The sequence below is a fragment of the Somniosus microcephalus genome, chromosome 10 (assembly GCF_052327205.1).
Source record: "Somniosus microcephalus isolate GS21.2 chromosome 10, FLI_Smic_1.0, whole genome shotgun sequence".
NCBI classification, from domain to species: Eukaryota; Metazoa; Chordata; class Chondrichthyes; order Squaliformes; family Somniosidae; genus Somniosus; species Somniosus microcephalus.
The window spans coordinates 87317853-87339147 of record NC_140996.1 but is presented as its reverse complement, the minus strand read 5'-3'; positions in this window follow the sequence as shown (position 1 = coordinate 87339147).

Below are 21295 nucleotides of genomic sequence, written 5' to 3'. Positions count from 1 at the left end.
GTAGAGAACACCTTGCCGGCGCTCCACTGCGGCCACCAATTGCTCCAGAGCCTCATTGGTGAAGCGCTCTGCTCTCTGTCTCACCTTCTCCATCTTGTCCAAGTTTTTAGCACCAGAGAAGAGCCTACGCCGATTCTGAGGCCTGCAAGGCGCAGAGTGTGGATGCTGAAGCTGACTGACCCACCCCTTTAAGAGCTGGCCGGCACCTGGAAGTCTCGTGGTCATCAGTAATTGATAGCACCTGCGCTGCGCCCGTCCGCTCCGATATTGGGTTGAGCCAGAAGTTTAGTGCCTTAGGAGTCCCGTGCAATGCCTGAATTCGAGCCTCAATCCCCTTTAGGGGCAATGCAACCCAATATCGCGCCAGGCGGCGATAAGTTTCGTCTGGCTATAAACTTTGCGCAGCGCCAGTTCTAACACCTCAAGCGGGGCTATACCCAATTTCTATTTACACTATAGCCCTGTTTGATTTACACCCTTGATTTCTCTGCCTTCCACTTTTGCTATTCTCCTTCCTGTCTGTTGCTTCTATGCTTGCTTCCCTTTCTTCTGTCTCCCTGCACAGGTTCCCAACCCCCTGCCATTTTAGTTTAAACCCTCCCCAACAGCACCAGCAAACACTCCCCCTAGAACATCAGTCCATTTGCAATTCATAGACACATGCTGATGTTTAAGAGTCAATGACAAGATAATTTTGCACTTTACACATTAGGGTGTTACTTTTACAGCAGAGTTAACTCATTTATTCAAAATTAGTAAATATTCCCTCGTATATCCATTAATTTTGCTCGAGAATGTTTTAAACTTTCCTTTTTTAATTGCTAATTTTTGGTAAAGTAATATCTGTACTACAAAGGATAGGATACGATGATATCACTGTGGTTGTTTATTGAAAGAAGAGCAAAGCCATTCATCAGTTTTTATAAAAACAGTGGTTGTGTTTTTCAAGTATTACCCAAAATGGGCATGAAGTCAGTAGAGCAACTGTTCTACCCGCCCATTCGTGGCAGCATCAGACCTGAGCCATTTTGAGGCCCTGGCCTCATTAATATGCTGCCAGCAAGCTGTAAGCACCAAACGGGCGCTCATGGCAGCTCACCCACCCCCGATTGTCGTTTACCGACTGCCTATTTTCCATACAATAAACAGGCAGCTGGCCATTCAAAATCGCCCCCAGTATTTCTTAATAACTAGTGATACCAAAATGTATTATCTTTTGATTAGGTCTTCATTCTCATTTAAAAGGATTTTCTAATTTCCGGTTTCAAAAATCAAAATCACGTATTTCCCTATAATCAAATCCAGGCAGCCAAGTCAAAAAATATTTTCCACTTTCAGCCCCATAGAAAAAGCTTGACTAAGCTCAGCCTTTCAGTGTTTGCTGATTAGAGTTGGTTCTTAATGGATGGAAAATCATAATTTCCCATTATGTGCAGACAGCGAGCATGGTTCTCTGCTGTTAGTGCCTGCGTAAAATCCCTCTACTGGTCTATGCACTAATAGGGCACAAAATGGCCATCTGATGATTACTTCTGCACTTGAAACTAGGCTCCCCAGGATCACAAATCCAACATATACTAGGATAGTTAGAGCACACATAACTGGAGTGAACTTGCAGTCAGTATCTCATTATTCCCTTCCCTTTCTTTTGCTGAAATTATTGAACACTGCAATAATTCAATTGCTTCAGATTGTTTTTACAATTTTTCAATGTGTTTCTCCAAAGCACACAACACAAACAATCAAAGGCTGATTGCCCCCCTTCATTGCATGGAGATGGAATTTTATTTTTTCTTAGATTTAATTGAACTTAATTATAAGTAAGTCAATAATTGCATTTTATGAAGCTAATATTGGGACCATTTCCTGAAAACGGCTGCCCAGGTTTTTTTTTGAACTCACGGCTATCAAGCCTTTTAGATTACTTAACACCGACGTCTTAGGAGTGGTTCTAGCACTTAAACTGCAGGTACACTCATACCCATGGAGAGCATAATTACAACAAATGCCATGGAGGCTAGACAAAATAACAGTCTCGAGTTTGTGCAGTAAAGGTCACTAATGGACAGCAGTCTTTATGTCTATACTTGAACACTGCAGAACAAGCTGTGAAGTGGTCCAGAACTGAGTAAAACAACTTTGAGCATATGGTCTAACCATGGACATTTATCATCAACGATTCATATATCTCTAAAAATTATGGGCAGTCCTGCTTTAGTTTAGTTTCTTATATAAAAAGTTAATTGCTGTGGCTAATTGATTGCTTTTACCTATTGCAAACAGGCATACCATTTGCAAAGTGGTATCTTTAGCTGGTTGCCAATTAGCAGCATAACAATCTGAACTCGAGCTCCAAAATGAGATGCCAACCATTGCCTCATTAGTGCCAGTGTTGCTTCCTTTCTGTGTCTTTTCACACACTATACATGAAGGGTACTATTTGTACTAACCTGTGTGTAGTTATTATTAGGTTATGATTTTATTAAGTTGTTGAAATGAATCTTTAGCAGGCCCAAACTAATTACTGCCTCACATTTAAATTATCTATCTCCTCAGCTGAAATTCTTCAAGTAACTGATAAAAAGAAAGTCCCAAGACCATGGATTTTATAGCTTAAGTAAACTTCTCATTTACTTTGGCACTGTGATATTTTAGAGTTGTTGTAGAATAAAGCCAATTAAATTACAGTGAAAGGATCAAGCAAAAGCAAAAGCTTCAGCTAGAATCCTCTGCAACATATCTTCATGTTAAATTATGAGGTCAGGTTTCATAAACTTGGCATGTATTCCATTGAGTATAGTAGATTGAGGGGTGATCTGAATGAGGTGTTTAAAATGTTAAAAGTATATAATAGGGTAGATATGGAGAAACTAGTTCCCCTGATGGGGCAATCAAGAACAAGGGGACATAATATTAGATCTTAATATTAGAGCTAGGCCATTCATAAACAAAATCTAAAGCACTTTTTCACACAAAGGGTAGTAGAGATTTGGAACTCTCTCCCCCAAAAGGCTGTGGATGCTGGGATAATTGGAGCTTTCAAGACTGAGATCGCTAATTTTTGTTAGATAAGGATATCGAGGGATATGGACCAAAGGTGGGAAAATGGAGTTGAGATGCAAATCAGCCATGATCTAATCAAATGGCAGAGCAGTCCCAAGGGGTTGAATAGTCTACTCCTGTCTTTCCTTACAGATTGCCCTGTTGTCTGGATTAATTTAGTACAGTGTTCCATTCATGATATTATAAGATTCTTCAGAGGCTACAATCCAAAATTTGTATTTCTTTTTTACTTTTATTTTGTAGTCTGACACCTGCCAACAAACTAGCCTTCAAATAGGGAAAAAAGAGAGAAACAAAATAGTTTTGGTGTCTGACTGTAAACTTGGTGTAGCTGGTGTCATGAATGAAGCATCAGGTTAAATGAACATAGACTGCAGCATCATCAAGAAAAAGAACGGCTGCAAATCTAACAACCATATGGAGGATGTGTGTAGTATAATGTCACTTAGTAAACTATGTGATATTCTTGGAAAATAATGAATACATCTCTGATATTGCAAGGAATGTAAAAGTTTAAGAATCACTAATATTGAACTGACATGTAGAATGTGGTCCAGATATTCACTGCAGGGCTGAAACTATTGGTGGTTCCATTGATCTCCTGCCGTGACTCTGGTGGAAGGCCAATGGGACCCCTGCCATTTCCAAGAATTTCCTCAGTGACATGTAAGAGGCAGAACTTCCATCTGCCTTTTACAAGGGTCGAGGGCGGGGACTTCTTCAGGTAGTCCTGCTATACAGTCAGGACCGGGCCTTTGTGTGGCAGGGGGTACGTCGAGCAAGTGAAAGAATACAGCCAATACAAGGACAATTGTGGGCTCCACTGGTGGGGTCCGGTCCAGGCAAGTGGCTTGGACAATGAAGAGGTACCAATTTAAAACAAAAGTGCCATGGACTAACCCCTTGCTTCGTGGCCAATTGGACCAGTGTAGTTGGTGGGTATTCCTCCCAAGAGCAAGTGGGAGCTGAAATTTCTATTGCCATGGGGCAGGCAAGAGATGGGGCAGGCAAGAGATTTCACCCGCCTTTTCCATGCTAATGAAAGCCCTCCCAAAAAGTTCTGGCACAATCTGGCATAACTGCTAGGATGAAAACCAAGAAATTTCTGGGCCTGTATCTTGTTGGCCTGATTACTACGATATAGAACATATGTAAAACATAAGAAAATGTTCAACTATTTAAATAATTTTTTTTTTTAAGTACCAAAATAGTCATTTTTGTATCTAAGTATTGATATCTGGATTCCTTTGTTAAAGTTATCATTTGACTTCAGCCTCACTATGGCCTACATTATCATTATGCTCCTTTATTAATTGATTCTTCCCTAACCACACCCCCGCCCCACCACCTCTCCATCCTCCCACAAGCCACCCTGCCTCCTTCAGTTAGGAGAGCAGAATGATGCACTTCTCCACAATTACTGCCAAGCTCACTCCATGTTCAGATGAAACTTAATGAGTAAGGATAGACAATATAAGTGTTAACCTCCTTCTTCCAAGGTGTACTGTCTACCAGCCCAATGAGTTCCATCTTATGGCCCTGTTCAGAACTGATAAAATATGTACCAGCTGTATCAGGCAGATCTGAGTGACAAGCAGCCTTGGGACATGAACCCACAGCCATCTGTTTAGTAAGCCAGAGCTGTAACCAATAAAGCTGCTAGGCAGCCAGTGAATATAATTGTTTCTGAATATTAGAACAATCTGATGTTTGAATTATAAATTTAATCGTTGCGCTCCCAAATACAGAAACAGTTAGGATGCCTGATGTTCTCCTTTATTACAGAAATAAGTTATTTAAAACAAATGTACTAAAAGCAGATGCGTACCAAAAAAGGCATTCACAGCTAAATCAGATACATTCTGCAGCAGGATTTTTAATGTTTTGTGATGTAATTTCCTTTGTCATGTCTGTCAGCACCTTTATCACTCGTTTAAATGAATCACTTGAATGCACCTACTGTGACAGCTGTTGTTAACTTCAGACTGTGAGTGCAGAACAAGAGGGATACAGGTTCAAAATGAACAAGCCTCCAGCAAGACTAGAGATTCGATCATCTTTTTCCCCTTCAGTGTAGTGCATATTTGGAACTGACTCTCAACAAAAGCAGTTGATGCTGTCTCAAATAACTCCTACAAAAAAGAAGGAGCTGGAGACTATCCTGATTGGGAATGTGACTAAAGGTTTTAGATTAAAAAAAACTGAGTTGAAACATTCCAAAGGACAAAACCTAGGCAACTGATTTGCAGCTTTCATAAATAAAATGGACCAAATCATGTATTACGATCCCCACAGCATGCTTTTCACCTGGACTGCCCAGTGTTTGACCGTAGAGAAGACAATGGCCCAGAAATTCGGGTCTCCATGGGTGAGTACGCACGGGGTACTCACCCGTAAGCCCAATGGAAGTGTCGGTTTCCTGCATGCACTGCGCATGCGCGGGAAACCGGCACTTCTGTTCCCTTGAAAGAAGGGGTTCAGAGGTCGAATGTGTGCGCAGGAGAGGCTGCGTGCGCGCATCAAACTTACGTTTTTTGTGCAGGTTTTCCCGGGAGGGTAAGTCTCCAGAAGTTAGGCATGTAAAAAGCAGTCGCAAGGCCTGCTTTTTACAAGGTAAGTGGTGAATTAATTAAAATTAAAACATCTTTTTCACAGGTTTATTATTTTTAAATACTTTAAAGAAAGGTAAGTTTATTTTTAGCCCCGTTAGAAAATAAAATTATTTTTTTCAAAAATTTAAATTATTGTTTAAAATAGTTATTTCATGTAATTTATAGTTTATTTCAAAAATATGATTTTTTAAAATTTATTTGAAGATTTAGTGATTTTTGGGGCTTATAGTATTTATAAGTTTGACAGGTCAACTTATGAATGAAGCATTCCCTGCTACCATTGGCTCTCCATGGCCCATGTGATCCCAGGGGATGCATCAAACTATCTGCACCCCTGGGATACGCAAGCACTGCGCGCTGGCAGTTGGAGGAGGCCCAGGATTGCAATTCCATGGGAGCCCACAGCTCAACGGCCAGCACGCAAGGTAAGTGCAGGCCGGGGGCTTGCACCCGCGGGAAGCCCCCGACCCAAATTTCTGTGCCAATAAGTTTATTCTGGGTTGGCACCAGCTGGCGCAAATCCCATGTATCGTGGGCTGGTGGCTTTACCTCAACAATAACATCTACTTACATTTATATGGCACCTTTAACACAGAAAAACATCCCAACATGCTTCACAAGAGCAGAATCAGACATAAATTGACGCCGAGCCAAAGAAGGAGATAGTAGGAGGGATGACTAAAACCTTGCTCAAAGAGAGGAGTTTTAAGGAGGGTCTTAAAGGAAGAGAGAGAGGTAGAGAGGCAGAGAAGTTTAGGGAGGGCATTGATGGGGTGAAAGGAGTGGGGGATGCACATGAGGCCAGAGTTGGAGGAATGCAGGGTTCTTAGAAATTTGGAGGGCTGGGGGAGGTTACAGAGATAGGGAGGGGCAAGGCTATGGAAGGATTTGAACATGAGCATGAGAATTTTAAAATTGAGCTATTGGTGGATGGGGGACTAATGTAGGGCAGCAAGCATAGGGTTGATGGGTGAATGGAACTTGGTGCGGATGAGGATACAGATAGGAGAGTTTTGGGTGAGCTCATGTTTGTGGAGGGTGGAAGATTTTTTATTTATTTGTCTATAGGATGTGGTCATCACTGGCAAGGCCAAAATTTATTGCCCATCCCTAACTGCCCTTGAGAAGGTGGTAGTGAACCGCCTTCTTGAACCGCTGCAGTCCGTGTGGTGAAGGTACTTCCACAGTGTTGTTAGGTAGCGAGTTCCAGGATTTTGACCCAACGACAATGAAGGATCGGCGATATACTGCTAAGTCAGGATGGTGAGTGACTTGGAGGGGAACATTGATGTGGTGGTGTTCCCATGCACCTGCTGCCCTTGTCCTTCTAGGTGGAAGAGGTTGGTACACACTGCAGCCACGGTACACCACTGGTGGAGGGAGTGAATGTTTAAGGTGTTAGATGGGGTGCCAATCAAGTGGGCTGCTTTGTCCTGGTTGGTGTCGAGCTTCTTGAGTGTTGTTGGAGCTGCACTCATCCAGGCAAGTGGAGAGTATTCCATCAAACTCCTTACTTGTACCTTGTAGATGGTGGAAAGGCTTTGGGGAGACAGGAGGTGAGGCACACGCCTCAGAATACCTAGCCTCTGATTTGCTCTTGTTGCGACAGTATTTATGTGGCTGGTCCAGTTAAGTTTCTGATCAATGGTGACACCCAGGATGGTGGTGGATTCGGCGATGGTAATGCCATTAAATGTCAAGGGACGGTGGTTAGACTCTCGCTTGTTGGAGGCAGTCATTGCCTGGCACTTCTGTGTCGCGAATGTTACCTGCCACTTATCAGCCCAAGCCTGAACGTTGTCCAGGTCTTGTTGCATGCGGGCATGGACTGCTTCATTATCTGTGGAGTTGTGAATGGCATTGAACACTGTGCAGTCATCAGCGAACATCCCCATTTCTGACCTTATGTTGGAGGGAAGGTCATTGATGAAGCAGCTGAAGATGGTAGGGTCTAGGACACTGCCCTGAGGAACTCCTGCAGCGATGTCCTGAGGCTGTGATGATTGACCTTCAATTTCTCACAACCATCTTCCTTTGTGCTAGGTATGACTCCAGCCAGTGGAGAGTTTTCCCCCCGATTCCTATTGACTTCAGTTTTACTAGGGCTCCTTCATGCCACACTCAATCAAATGCTGCCTTGATGTCAAGGGCAGTCACTCTCACCATACCTCTGGAATTCAGATCCTTTGTCCATTTTTGGACCAAGGCTTTAATGAGGTCGGGAGTGGAGTTTTCTTGGTGGAACCCAAACTGGGCATCAGTGAGTAGGTTATTGGTGAGTAAGTGCCGCTTGATAGCACTGTCGATGACACCTTCCATCACTTTGCTGATGATTGAGAGTAGACTGATGGGGCTGTAATTGGCTGGGTTGGATTTGTCCTGCTTTTGGTGGACAGGACGTACCTGGGCAGTTTTCCACATTGTCGGATAGATGGCAGTATTGTAGATGTACTGGAAAAACTTGGCTAGAGGCGCGGCTAGTTCTGGAGCACAAGTATTCAGCACGACAGCAGGGATGTTGTCTGGGCCCACAGCCTTTGCTGTATCCAGTGCGCTCAGCCATTTCTTGATATCACGTGGAGTGAATCGAATTGGCTGAAGACTGGCTTCTGTGATGGTGGGTACCTCAGGAGAAGACCGATGTGGATCATCCCCTCGGCACTTCTGGCTGAAAATGGTTGCAAACGTTTCAGCCTTGCCTTTTGCACTCATGTGCTGGGCTCCATCTTCATTGAGGATAGGGATATTCATGGAGCCACCTCCTAGTTGTTTAATGGTCCACCACCATTCACGACTGGATGTGGCAGGATTGCAGAGCTTTGATCTGATCTGTTGATTGTGGGATCGCTTAGCCCTGTCTGTAGCATGCTGCTTCCGCTTTTTAGCATGCATCTAGTCCTGTGTTGCAGCTTCCCCAGGTTGGAACCTCATTTTTAGGTATGCCTGGTGCTGCTCCTGGCATGCTCTTCTACACTCCTTATTGAACCAGGGTTGGTCCCCTGGCTTGATGGTAATGGTAGAGTGAAGGATATGCCAGGCCATGATGATGGAGTACAATTCTGCTGCTGCTGATGGTCCACAGCACCTCATGGATGCCCAGTTTTGAGCTGCTAGATCTGTTCTGAACCTATCCCATTTAGCACAATGGTAATGCCACACAACATGATGAAGGGTGTCCTCTGTGTGAAGATGGGACTTTGTCTCCACAATGACTGTGCGATGGTCACTGCTACCAATACAGTCATGGACAGATGCACCTGCGACAAGTAGATTGGTGAGGATGGGGCAAGTAGGTTTTTCCCTCGTGATAGTTCTCTCATCACCTGTCGCAGCCCCAGACTGGCAGTTATGTCCTTCAGGACTCGACCAACTCAGTCAGTAGTGGCGCTACTGAGCCACTCTTGGTGATGGACATTGAAGTTCCCCACCCAGAGTACATTCTGTGCCCTTGCTACTCTCAGTGCTTCTTTCAAGTGGTGTTCAACATGGCGGTGTACTGATTCATCAGCTGAGGAAGGTGGTAGGTGGTTTCAGGAGGAGGTTTCCTTGCCCATGCTTTACCTGTAGCCATGGGGTCCGGAGTCAATGTTGAGGACTCCCAGGGCCATTCCTTCCTGACTGTATACCTCTGTGCCGCCATCCCTGGTGGGTCTATCCAGCCGGTGGGACAGGACATAACCAGGGATGGTGATGGAGGAGTTTGGGACATTGGCTGAAAGGTATGATTCTGTGAGTATGACTATATCAGGCTGTTGCTTGACTAGTCTGTGGGACAGCTCTCCCAATTTTGGCACAAGTCCCTAGATGTTGGTGAGGAGGACCTTGCAGGGTTGATTCGGCTGACTGTGCCGTTGCCGTGTCCATAGCCGATGCCGAGGTCGATGCTGGGTGGTCCGTCCGGTTTCATTCTTATTATGGGAGGCCAGCCAGGAACAGTCAAGTCTGGATGCAACAAAAGGATGGATGAGGGTTTCAGCAGCAATTGGGCTTTGGTAAGGGTGGAGATGGATGAGACATTAAACCAAGGGCTTATCTGTCCACTCGGGTGTGTGTAAAAGATCCAATGGCTCTATTAGAAGAAGAGCAGGGGTTTTCTCCAAGTGTGCTTGCCAACATTTATCCCTCAATCAACACCTAAAAACAGATTATCTGGTTATTTATTTCATTACTGTTTGTAGGACCTTGCTGTGTGCAAATTAGCTGCCGCCTTTCCTGCATTACAACAGTTACTGCACTTGAAAAGTATTTACTTGGCTGAAAAGCACTTTGGGATGTTCTAAGGCCATGAAAGATGCTATATAAATGCAAGTTCTTTCTTTTTATTGTAAAAAAGAAAATTCACCAAAATTCCACTGTCCCACAGGTCCATCTTTAGGCTATGGCAAGTTACCAGAATGATTTACAAAAGCAAAATACTGCAGATGCTGGAGATCTGAAATAAAAATGCTGGAAATACACAGCAGGTCAAGCAGTATCTGTGGAGAGAGAAACAGAGTTAACGTTTCAGCTCGATGACCTTAAAGATGACCTGCTGAGTAGTTCTTTTATTGGCCCAGAAATTCGGGTCGGCGGCTTCCCGCGGGTGCAAGCCTCCGACCTGCACTTACCTAGCGCGCCGGCCATTGTGCTGTGGGCCCGCGTGGGATTCCAATCCTGGGCCTGCTCCAACTGCCGGCGCGCAGTGCTTGCGTATCCCAGGGGCGCAGTTAGTTCGATGGGTCCCCTGGGATCACGTGGGCCATGGAGAGCCAATGGTAGCAGAGAAATGCCCATTCATAAAATTGACAGGAAGAGCTGTCAAAACTGTAAATACTATAAGCCCCAAAACATCACTAAAACTTCAAATAATTTTTTTTTTAAATCACATTTTTAAAATAACTATAAATTACATAAAATAACTATTTTAAAAAATAATTTAAATTTTTGAAAAAATTAATTACATTTTCTAACAGGGCTAAAAATAAACTTACCTTTCTTTAAAGTATTTAAAAATAATAAACCTGTGGAAAAAATGTTCTAATTTTAATTAATTCACCACTTACCTTGTTAAAAGCAGGCCTTGCACTTGCTTTTTACATGTGTAACTCCTGGAGACTTACCCTCCCGGAGAAACCAGCAAAAAAAATGTAAGTTCCATGTGCACGCGCTGCCTCTCCGGCGTACGTGTTCGACAACTGAACCCCTTCCTTCAAGGGAACGGAAGTTCTGGTTTCCCGCGCATGTGCAGTGCATGCACAAAACCGGCACTTCCGTTGGGCCTATGCGTGAGTACCCCGTGCGTACTCACCCGTGGAGACCCGAATTTCTGGGCCATTATGTTCCTGGGATGTGGGCATCGCTCGCAAGGCCAGCATTTATTGCCCATCCCTAATTGCCCTTGAGAAGGTGGTGGTGAGCCGCCTTCTTGAACTGCTGCAGTCCCTGTGGTGAAGGTACTCCCATAATGCAGTTTGGGAGGGAGTTCCAGGATTTTGACCCAGCAACGATGAAGTAATGGCGATCTATTTCCAAGTCAGGATTGTGTGTGTCTTGGAGGGGAACTTGCAGGTGATGGTGTTCCCACACCCTTGTCCTTCTAGGTGGTAGAGGTCACGGGTTTGGGAGGTGCTGCTGAAGAAGCCTTGGCGAGTTGCTGCAGTGCATCTTGTAGATGGTAAACACTGCAGCCATGGTGCGCCGGTGGTGGAGGGAGTGAATGTTTAAGGTGGTGGATGGGGTGCCAATCAGGCGGGCTGCTCTGTCCTGGATGGCGTCAAGCTTCTTGAGTGTTGTTGGAGCTGCACTCATCCAGGCAAGTGGAGAGTATTCCATCACACTCCTTACTTGAGCCTTGTAGATGGTGGAAAGGCTTTGGGGAGTCAGGAGGTGAGACTCTCGCTGCCGAATAACCAGCCTCTGACCTGCTCTTGTTGCCACAGTATTTATGTGGCTGGTTCAGTTACGTTTTTGGTCAATGGTAACCCCTAGGATGTTGATGGTGGGGGATTCGGCGGTGGTAATGCCGTTGAATGCCAAGGGGCAGTGCTTAGACTCTTTCTTGTTGGAGGTTGTCATTGCATGGCACTTGTGTGGCATGAATATTACTTGCCACTTATTTCCAGTATTTTCTGTTTTTATTTTACACCAGAATGATTTCCCTGCCCTGCAACTGAGGCAGGCTATAAATGGCGCTACTGGCCTGCTCTAAATATTTAAATGACCCAATCCAAGGAAGTGGGCACAGTTAAGGGTGCAAACAACAGGCAGCCAGAAATTCCACCCTGCCACAACCACGATTATGCCGGTGGTGCGGGGCCTCTGGAAAATCTGCTCCCCGACCGCCTCTCTTGATGTCTATTGAGAATGCATAATATAGTGAAGGTGACAGAACAAGATCAAGTTTGATTCCATCATATTTCTTCACAATGTATTGACAAGTCGCTTTCATTTGGCTTATCAAACCATCCATTCCACACGAGCCTCTATCCAGATCCCATTCTGCACCCTGGGACTCCGGATCAAGAGCATCTTGACATTCTGGGCCTCTAAATAAAGCAGATGTCACAGTGAGGCTGGAGGATGGGAAATATATAAAGGTAGATTTTACGACTACTTACTCCTGTCACAGAAAGTCACTCACCAGGAACATATACAGGAAACTTTGGTTTTTCCGGAGGTTATATGTCCGGAATACTCGATCTAACGGCAAAAATCAGGAGCCGTTTTCTATAAGTTTTTTTAGTTCTTGTTGCTTTTTTTTTCCCAGTCAGGCACTGCAAGGTCTGTAGCTATAGCAACAGCTTCAGCTAGAGACGCTTGCAGCTGCAGCTGACTGTTTTGAAGCTGTTGCTAAGCAACAGGGTTTGTTGATTCACACGGAGCTTTTCAGTTCCGTATGTTTCAACATAACGCTGGTATGTCTGGCACTTTTGATGGTACGGCACCAGCTTGGTCCTGTCAGTGCCGGATATCAGAAAGTTTCCTGTAGAAGGCCCCCTTAGAGTCCAGATTTTAATCTAGTCCGCCTGTTTAGAACGGGCCAGTTTTAAGCTGGATGACTGATTTACACCCATTGTGGCCAAAGAAGCATAAAATCAGGCAAAGTGTAAACCCGCGTCCGACCCAAACCTGCCCCATTCCCACCGGATGGGTTAGGTTAAAATTGGGGCTCTGGATTTGAGTGTATAATAAAGGCCGGCATTCCAGTGCAGTACTGAGGGTGAGGGGTTGTTGCACCATCAGGGGTGCCTTCTTTCGATTGAGGCATTAAGCCAAGGCCTCATCTGCCCTCTCAGGTGGATGTAAAAAGGTTCCATGGCACTATTTCGCAAAAGAGCAGTGCTGTTCTTCTGGCCAATATTGATGTCTAAACCAACATCACTAATACAGACAATCTGGCTATTTATCTCATTGCTAATTGCGGGACCGTGCTTTGCACAAATTGAAACAGTAACTATACATCAAAAGTACATAATTGGCTTTGAATCGTATTGAGAAATCCTGAAGTCGTGAAAGGCGCTACGTAAATGCTAGTTGTTTCCTGCTATACTCCCACTGTGCAAAGCTCCATACTGATAATGTGCATTGGTAAAACTTATACTTAGTGAACTGGCACTGTCCAATTGCACCCATCGAATCCTGCATACTTCTCCTTATATCTAGCCTGCCTGCCATTACAATTACTACTGCTCAAAAGTACTTCATTGGATGTAAAGTGCATTGTGACATCCTAAGGTCATGAAAGGCATGATATAGATGCAAGTTTTTCTTTCTTCTAATCCTTTATTTGCCAAAACATTCCCTTTATCTCCTGCACCTCTCTCCAATGGCATCCCCAAATACTTAATTGCTTTGTTTAGCTGAGTTCTCCTTTAATGTTACTGGTCAAGATACTCCTTCTCACATGTTGACTCTTGCAGTCACACCTGGATTGTAGAAGAAGGAGCCATACCAATGATTCATGTACGAGATTGTGCTTTGGTTTGTCATTTCAGCTATTTCTAAAGGTCGAGCGATGTTCACCTGTTCAACTTGTATTGATAAATGTGCAACTGGTGGACAAGCACAAACGTGAACACTACACTGTGTATTTTATATGTGCTGAAATATTTCAGAAGGCAGATTGTTAATGAACGGACTACTAGTAAATGTTTATGTATCTTTTGGCTCAATATCATAGGGATGGATAATCACAGCCTGTGCTTCACTGTCAATCCCTTCCAGATACCACTCTGTTAATGAAGGTAAACTGAGCAGAGCAATATCATGGCAGAAAGGCCAGGTCTTGTCAGAAACTGCCTGGCTGTTAATAGGACTAGGAGAGATCTATCAGGCCTATCTATTGCCTGTTATTTTCTTCGAGGTGAGAAATATTACTCCTTTGCAGCCAGTTAAGTGCACGAATGTGATCCTGATTCAATTGCGGCCAACCTACACGTTTTTTTGGATAATTCCTCCTTGCTTTCTGCTTGACATCATTTCACCTCTTGCTGACAGAACCACCAATTCACTTTGCATGCAAAGTTTGTATTCCGTTTACCTCCCAACGGAATCTGCTGGTTACCTGAAGACACGAATGACAGGGATGATTTATCGTGGCGTCAAAGCATTTATTTTTTATTTTACAGGTCTCGCAATTAATATGAGCTTCTGACCAGTCTTTTAATGGAAGTCCTAATTCTGAGTCCTTTACATCTTTACATTTGTGAATTGCATTACAACAGTGCTTACACACCAAAAGTACTTCATTGGCTAAAAAGCGATTTAGGACGCCCTGAGGTCATGAGAGGCGCTATATAGATACAAGTCTTTCTTTCTTTTACCTTTGCTTCATATTCTCAAAGTGCAAAGCAGACTCAGCCAGATTATTTGCATTGTTAAACAAATAATACACACTATGTAAGCCAAAGTAGGGAATAAAACAAAAACGCTACATACCTGAAGGGAAAAAACAAATGCCCAGAGTCACATTTGCTCAAATTGGATTAGAACAAAGCCAGAATCATAGCTAAGGTTAGTTCTAAAATAAATTATTCAAGCAGAAATCTTAATTTTCGGGTTGAGTTTCTGTATAATTCTCCCATCGCTGTTTCGGTGAGAGATCAGCGGAAACCCCAGAGAAATGGCGTAAATAACCATTTACTTGTTTCTCCAGGATTTCTGCCAATCTTCTGCCAAATTTATGCCAGGAGATTGGGGAACCCCTGTGATTGGAATATTGCATGTATAAAACCAAAAATAGATTTATATATTCCCAACCATCCATATATTATTAAAAGGAATGCATTTCCTCTCCTAGCAATCTGATTGGCTAAGCAAGTATCCTCTTCTAGCGACCTGATTGGACTGTGGGAACCTATAGACTGGGCGTGTAATTGGCAAATTAATTTCAATATAGATAAGTTGTGCATTTTAGTAGGAAGAATAAGGAGGGCGCCTACTTCTTGGAAAATATGAGTCAAAATGGAGTAGAGGAGCAAAACGATCTATGGGTATCGATTCACAAATCATTAAAAGTAGCAATACAGGTTAACAAAGCCATAAAAAATGCAAACAAAGCACCAGGATTCATTTCTAGAGAAATAGAATTCAAAAGCAATTATGTTAAACCACTATAGAACCTTGGTTAGACCACCCTTAGAGGACTGTGCACAGTTCTGGTTTCCATTATTACAAAAGGGATATAAAAGCTGTGAAGAAAGTGCTAAAAAGATATATAAGGATTGTATCATAACTGAGAGGGTACAACTGTCTAGAAAAATGAAAACTGAAAGGTGACCTGATACAGGTCTTTAAAATTATGAACGGGGATTGATAGGGTAAATGTAGAGATGTTTCCACTTGTCGGGGAGACCAAAACTAAGGACCATAAATAAAAGGTAGTCACTAATAAATCCAATACGGAATTCAGAAAAAGAATCTTCTTTACTCAGAGAGTGGTGGGAATGTGGAACTTGGTACCATATGGAGTGGTTGAGATAAATAGCATATTTGCATTTAAGGGAAAGCTAGATAAGTATATGAGGGAGAAAGTAATAGAAGGATATATTGTTGGTGTGAGATAAAGAGAGGTGGGAGGAGGCTCATGTGGAGTATAAACACCAGCATAGACCAAATGACCTGTTTCAGCGCTGTAAGTTTGTTACAATTCTATGTAATATCAGGGAGCAATGTTAAGGTTGTAATGCAATCTTGGGATTTTCACCAGACAGCTCTCTGATTAGGAGTTTAGGCCTAGAAATTCGGTTGGTTGCGCCAGCGATTAGCGCCTAAAGAGCCCAAGAATTGGGGCGTTACCCAATGTTCAGGCGGGCGCAATGAAGATAGCGACACCTCCCATATTGCGTATCCATTTGGCGCCAGCACTAACTCTTAGCGTGCGCCCGCGTGCGCAGGCAGTTAATGACGTAATTTCAGTGTGCAACGCCTTTTTGGCGCCCCGACCGGATATTCGGTGGCGCCCGGAACCTTTCCGCCTGGCGCTATTAGTGACAGTTGGATGGAACGTTCCCAGGCCCTTCTCGGAGTCGGGGGGCGCTACTTAAAGGGGACAGCTCTAGTATAAAAGCTGCAGCCACTTGGCCTGTTCATTCTGTTCGTTGCTGGAGAGAGTTGGTGAACTACTGTTGCACACTATTTTTCGGATTTAGCCTTCAAAGACTTGGGACCTGCAGGCCTGTCCGGAGCAGTTGGAGCGCTAGACATTACTGTGTGTTGCCCGTCTGGCATAGCAATGGGAGCTGCTTTGGAGGGTAACGTCCTCATGGCCGGACGCTTGGAAGGGGCACAGAGACGGCGGGAGAGAGGGCCGGGATTGGCCAGAAGGAGTAGGGGCAATGGAGGTCGGCCAATCCGACGATATGCTGCGAGGGTTTTCAGGCAGCAGGTGTCATACCTTACCATGTTCGAGGACCAGTGTCTGCGAAGGCTCAGATTCGGTAAGGAGGTTGTGACTGAGGTGTGCCACCTGCTTGCTGAGGATCTGCAGCCGCGTCTACGGTGCAGGACCTCTCTGTCGGTTGCCGTCAAAGTGACTGTTGCCCTGAACTTTTACGCAAGCGGACCCTTTCAGTCAGCCACTGGGGACATTGCGAATATAACACCATTTGCAGTGCATTGTTGCATCCGACAAGTGACAGCTGCCCTCTGTAGAAGTAGGCATCAATTCATCACCTTCCCTGTGACCCTGGAGAAGCAGGCGGAGTGCGCGCAGGGCTTTGCTGCTATTGCGGACTTCCCCATGGTGCAGGGGGCCATAGATTGCACACACGTGGCTTTGCAGGTGCCATTGCAGAATCCAGAGGAGTTCCGCAACCGAAAGTGGTTCCACTCCCTCAATGTCCAGCTGGTCTGTGACCACCGCCAGATGATCATGGCAGTCAACGTACAATTCCCTGGGAGCAGCCATGATGCATTCATCCTGCGGCAGACCTCAGTTTCTGACCTTTTTGAGGGCCCGGCTCACCCACGAGGCTGGCTTCTGGGTGACAAGGGCTATCCTCTCTGCCCATGGCTCATGACCCCACTCCGTTTGCCCGCCACCCTGGCAGAAGAGCTTTACAACAGCAGCCATCAGGCGACCAGGAACATTGTCGAGCACACTATTGGTGTGCTCAAACAGCGTTTCCGCTGTCTGGACCATTCGGGGAGAGCCCTGCAGTACTCGCCGGAGCAAGTGGGTCGCATCGTCATCGTCTGCTGCATGCTCCACAACTTGGCCATTCGATGAACCCAGCCAATGCCAGCCGACCCTCAAGGTCCAGCAGAGCAGGCGGACAAGGAGGAGGAGGAGGAGGAGGAAGAGCAGGTGGACGAGGAGGAGAAGGAGGAGCAGGCGGACGAGGAGGAGGAGCAGGAGGAGGAGGAAGATGGGAGGGCTCCTGAAAGTGGAAGGGCGTCCGTCAGAGGCTCATAAGGACTCAGTTCTAGGCCCCTCTGACGGAATGATGGCTGTCATTCGTCCTGCGCACTTCGGATCGTTCAAAGCCTATGAAGGCCACCATAAGTGTAAATAGTTACGAGTACCATTGTAAATAAAAAAAATTCTTTATTGTCAAAAAAGTGCTTCCTTCCAGCATAACAACGTCATGTCAACAGAAACCATAACTAACAAAATAACAGTCAACTCTCTGGCAAAGCCGCAAAACTAAACAAACCATCACAAACAATCACAACAGGTGAGGGCATCCTTGAATTTGGAGGAAGAAACGTCTCAGCAACTCCCTCTACTGCTGGCCCCTTGATGGAGACTGACTTCTCTTTCGCGGTCGGCCCCTTCCCTCCCTGCTGCTCCTACGTAATTGAACCCCAGTGGCGGCATCAAGGCTGGGAGACACCTGCTGACTGTCTGGAATCGCAGAAGCCCCTGAGGGATGGCCTGGATGACCTCTGGGCTTGGATGGTGCGGAGGCTGGCTGCTTGATCTGTGCATGGCTGGAAACAGTGTACACTGCAGGTGGTGGCAGCTGCACTGCAGACGTTCCAGCGGTTGCATGAGCAATGTTCACCTGCCTAGAGAGGACACCTGCACCATGGTCAGATGACACACTGGCTCTCTGAGGGGACCGGTTCGTCTCAGCCGCCATAATCGACTGCTCCACTGATTCCTGGCCTCGTGTGGTACTGGAAGGGCCCGGGGTGATCCTAACTGATGCAGATAGGGTGGCAGCAGTGAGAGTTCGCGTTGCCTCAATCTGGGTGTGGACGAGGCCAGCAAGTGACTGGGTGGCAGCAGTGAGGACCTGTGTGGCAGGTGCCAGTGCTTCGGAGAAGCCCTGGACAGTTCTTTCCATTGCTTCGGACAAGGCCGGAGCAATCCGTTCCACTGCCTCGGACAAGCCCTGGACAGACCTTTCCAGGGATTGTCCGAAGCTCTGAACAGTCCTTTCCATAGCGGCCTCGAAGCCCTGGACAGTCCTCCCCATTGCTGCCCCGAAGCCCTGAGCAGTCCTCTCCATTGCTGCCCCAAAGTCCAGCACACTCTTTGCCAGTGTTTCTATCGATTGAGGCATCCTCCCCACTGCAGCCATAAGCTCAGTGTGCCTGAGCCGGGCCTAGGTGCTCATTTCAGCCAGACTCCGCACCTCCTCTGCACTCTGTGCAGCAGTCATCGTTCCCTGCCTTGCCCTCCGGGGTGCCGGTGGCCGAACTTGCCTACCCCCCTCACGTTGCTGCAGGCCGCTTGTTCCGGCAACTGGTTCCTCATCAGAGCACCCCCCGCTCCTCTCCAGGGAACTACTAGCCCCAGTCTGCAGATGTGAAGGCTCCCCTGCGGCTGGAACGGATGGTCTGGCTTCCTCCGGATCCTCGCCTCTGGAGGCACTGGCACTGGCAGCTTCAGGGCCCGAATCCTGAGCTGGTGATGCAGCATCTGAAAGCAGGGAGGTGGAGGAGTGGCTTTAGCAAAAGGACAGGTTGGCAGCAAGGCATGCCAGATTGCGGCAAGGCTATGACATGGCTCCACAGTGAGAAAGCATGCTGGCGGGGGGACCAAGTGGAAGGAGACAGCTGTAAAAGGTGAGAACCTTACCATCACTGTCGACAATGGGGTCGGCAGCTGCAGTGGTAACAGGACCACTCAGACGTCCTCCAAGGATCTGGTGCACTTTCTCCTCAAGATCCGTGAAAGTGACCACTTGTGGAGGTCCTCCACTGGTTCGAAGCTGGTCTTTGCGATTCTTCGCCTGCTTGGACTGCAGGGGAAAGAAGGGGAAGTTATGTTACATGATGCCCTGAGTCATCATCTCATGGCCCCCATGGTGGTTGAGCCCTTACATGATGCCCTGAGTGACCATCTCATGCCCCCCATGGTGGAAGAGCCCTTACATGATGCCCTGAGTCAAATGTGCATGTGTGTGCCCAGAAAGGGCCATGGGTGCTTGCTGACACATGGCCATTTGGGCATCGCGCACCCTGTAGCCATAAAGTCAGGTGCAGATGGAGGGATTCAGAAGTTTTGTATAAACACCACTCACCCTCACGACCCGAGTGAGGTCGTTGAATTTCTTCCTGCACTGTACAGGGCTCCTGGTCACCATGCTGCTGGAGTTGACCCTCTGAGAAACATCCCTCCAAGCTCGGCGGTATTCCTTTTGATTCGGCCTCCTGCCATTGTCTGGGTAGAGAACATCTCGCCGGCGCTCCACTGCGGCCATCAATTGCTCCAGAGCCTCATTGCTGAAGCGCTCTGCTCTCTGTCTCACCTTCTCCATCTGGTCCAAGGTCTTTGTGCCAGAGAAGGGCCTGCACCGCTTCTGAGGCCTACAAGGCGCTGAGTGTGGAAGCTGAGGCTGACTGACCCACCCCTTTAAGAGCTGGCCGGCGCCTGGAAGTCTCGTGGTTTTCGGTAATTGAGAGCACCTGCGCTGTGCCCGTCCACGCCGATATTGGGTTGCGCCAGAAGTTTTGCGCCTTAGGAGTCCCGTGCAACGTCTGAAGTCGCGCCTCAATCACCTTTGGGGGCGATGCAACCCAATATCGCGCCAGGCGGTGATAAGTTGCATCTGGCTATAAACTTTGCGCAGCGCCAGTTCTAACGCCTCAAGTGGGGCTATCCCCAATTTCTAGGCCTTAGTCTTTTAGCAATCTGATTGGTCTACAAAAACAATATCAACTATTATTTTTTATTTTTCTTGATTGGGTTCAATTTGCATTAACATCTATATTTCTACATTTTATTTGATTGCTTGGTCCACCCCAAATGCTTCCATTTCCATTACCCTACCAGACTGATTTCCAGTTCATCTGAGTTCTTTTTACTCCCTGCATTGACTCTGTATGCAGCCTCAATGCTGCCTGTTCACAGTCTAACCATGTCCATCCCAAGCCCCAGCCTCAGCTTTGGCCCAGAGTGCAGAACCGCCTCCAACCAAATACCTGGCCTACTCTCAATCCAGCCAGACCTCAAACCATGACCTGGTCTGAACCTCAGCCTTGAGCAAGCACAAGACTATGGGAACAGCATCACCTCCAAGTCTCACACTATCCCAACTATCAAAAATCCTGGGATTCCTGACCTAACACCATTGTAGGAACACCATTGTGGGAACACCAACACCACACGAACTGTATCAATTCAAAGAGAAAGCCCACCTTCACAGGATAACAAAGGATGGGAAATAAATGCAATCTAGCCAGCCTCACCCTCATCCCAAGAAAAACAAAGAACCTGCCCTCCAGCCTCCTTCCCAGATCTGCCATTCCACAATAATCTGAGGTATCTATATGTAAATATATAGGCCTGGATTTTGCGATCAACGGTGGAGTGATGGCGCTCATCGCTGACCTTGAAACCCACAAAGATCTAACAATCTCTGTGGCATCGATTTCACCTTTTCCGTTGTTAGTTTGATTCTGGCGCCAACTCTAGGTGATCACCAGCATCCAGCAAAAGTTATGTCATCAAGCAGGCTAAGCAGTCAATCATATTGAAGAATTCTCACAGACAGCAAACCAGGAAGTAAAAGGCACTGATTATACTTCACTTTTTATAAATTTTACAGAGAGCAAAATAAAGATTGGGACATACACATGAGGTTAAGATAGAAGCTGAAATATCATAAACAAACTTTAAAAGAAAAAACCCATGGAATTTTTATTATAATAGAAAGATTTGACATTCCACAAATATTAAATTAGTTTTT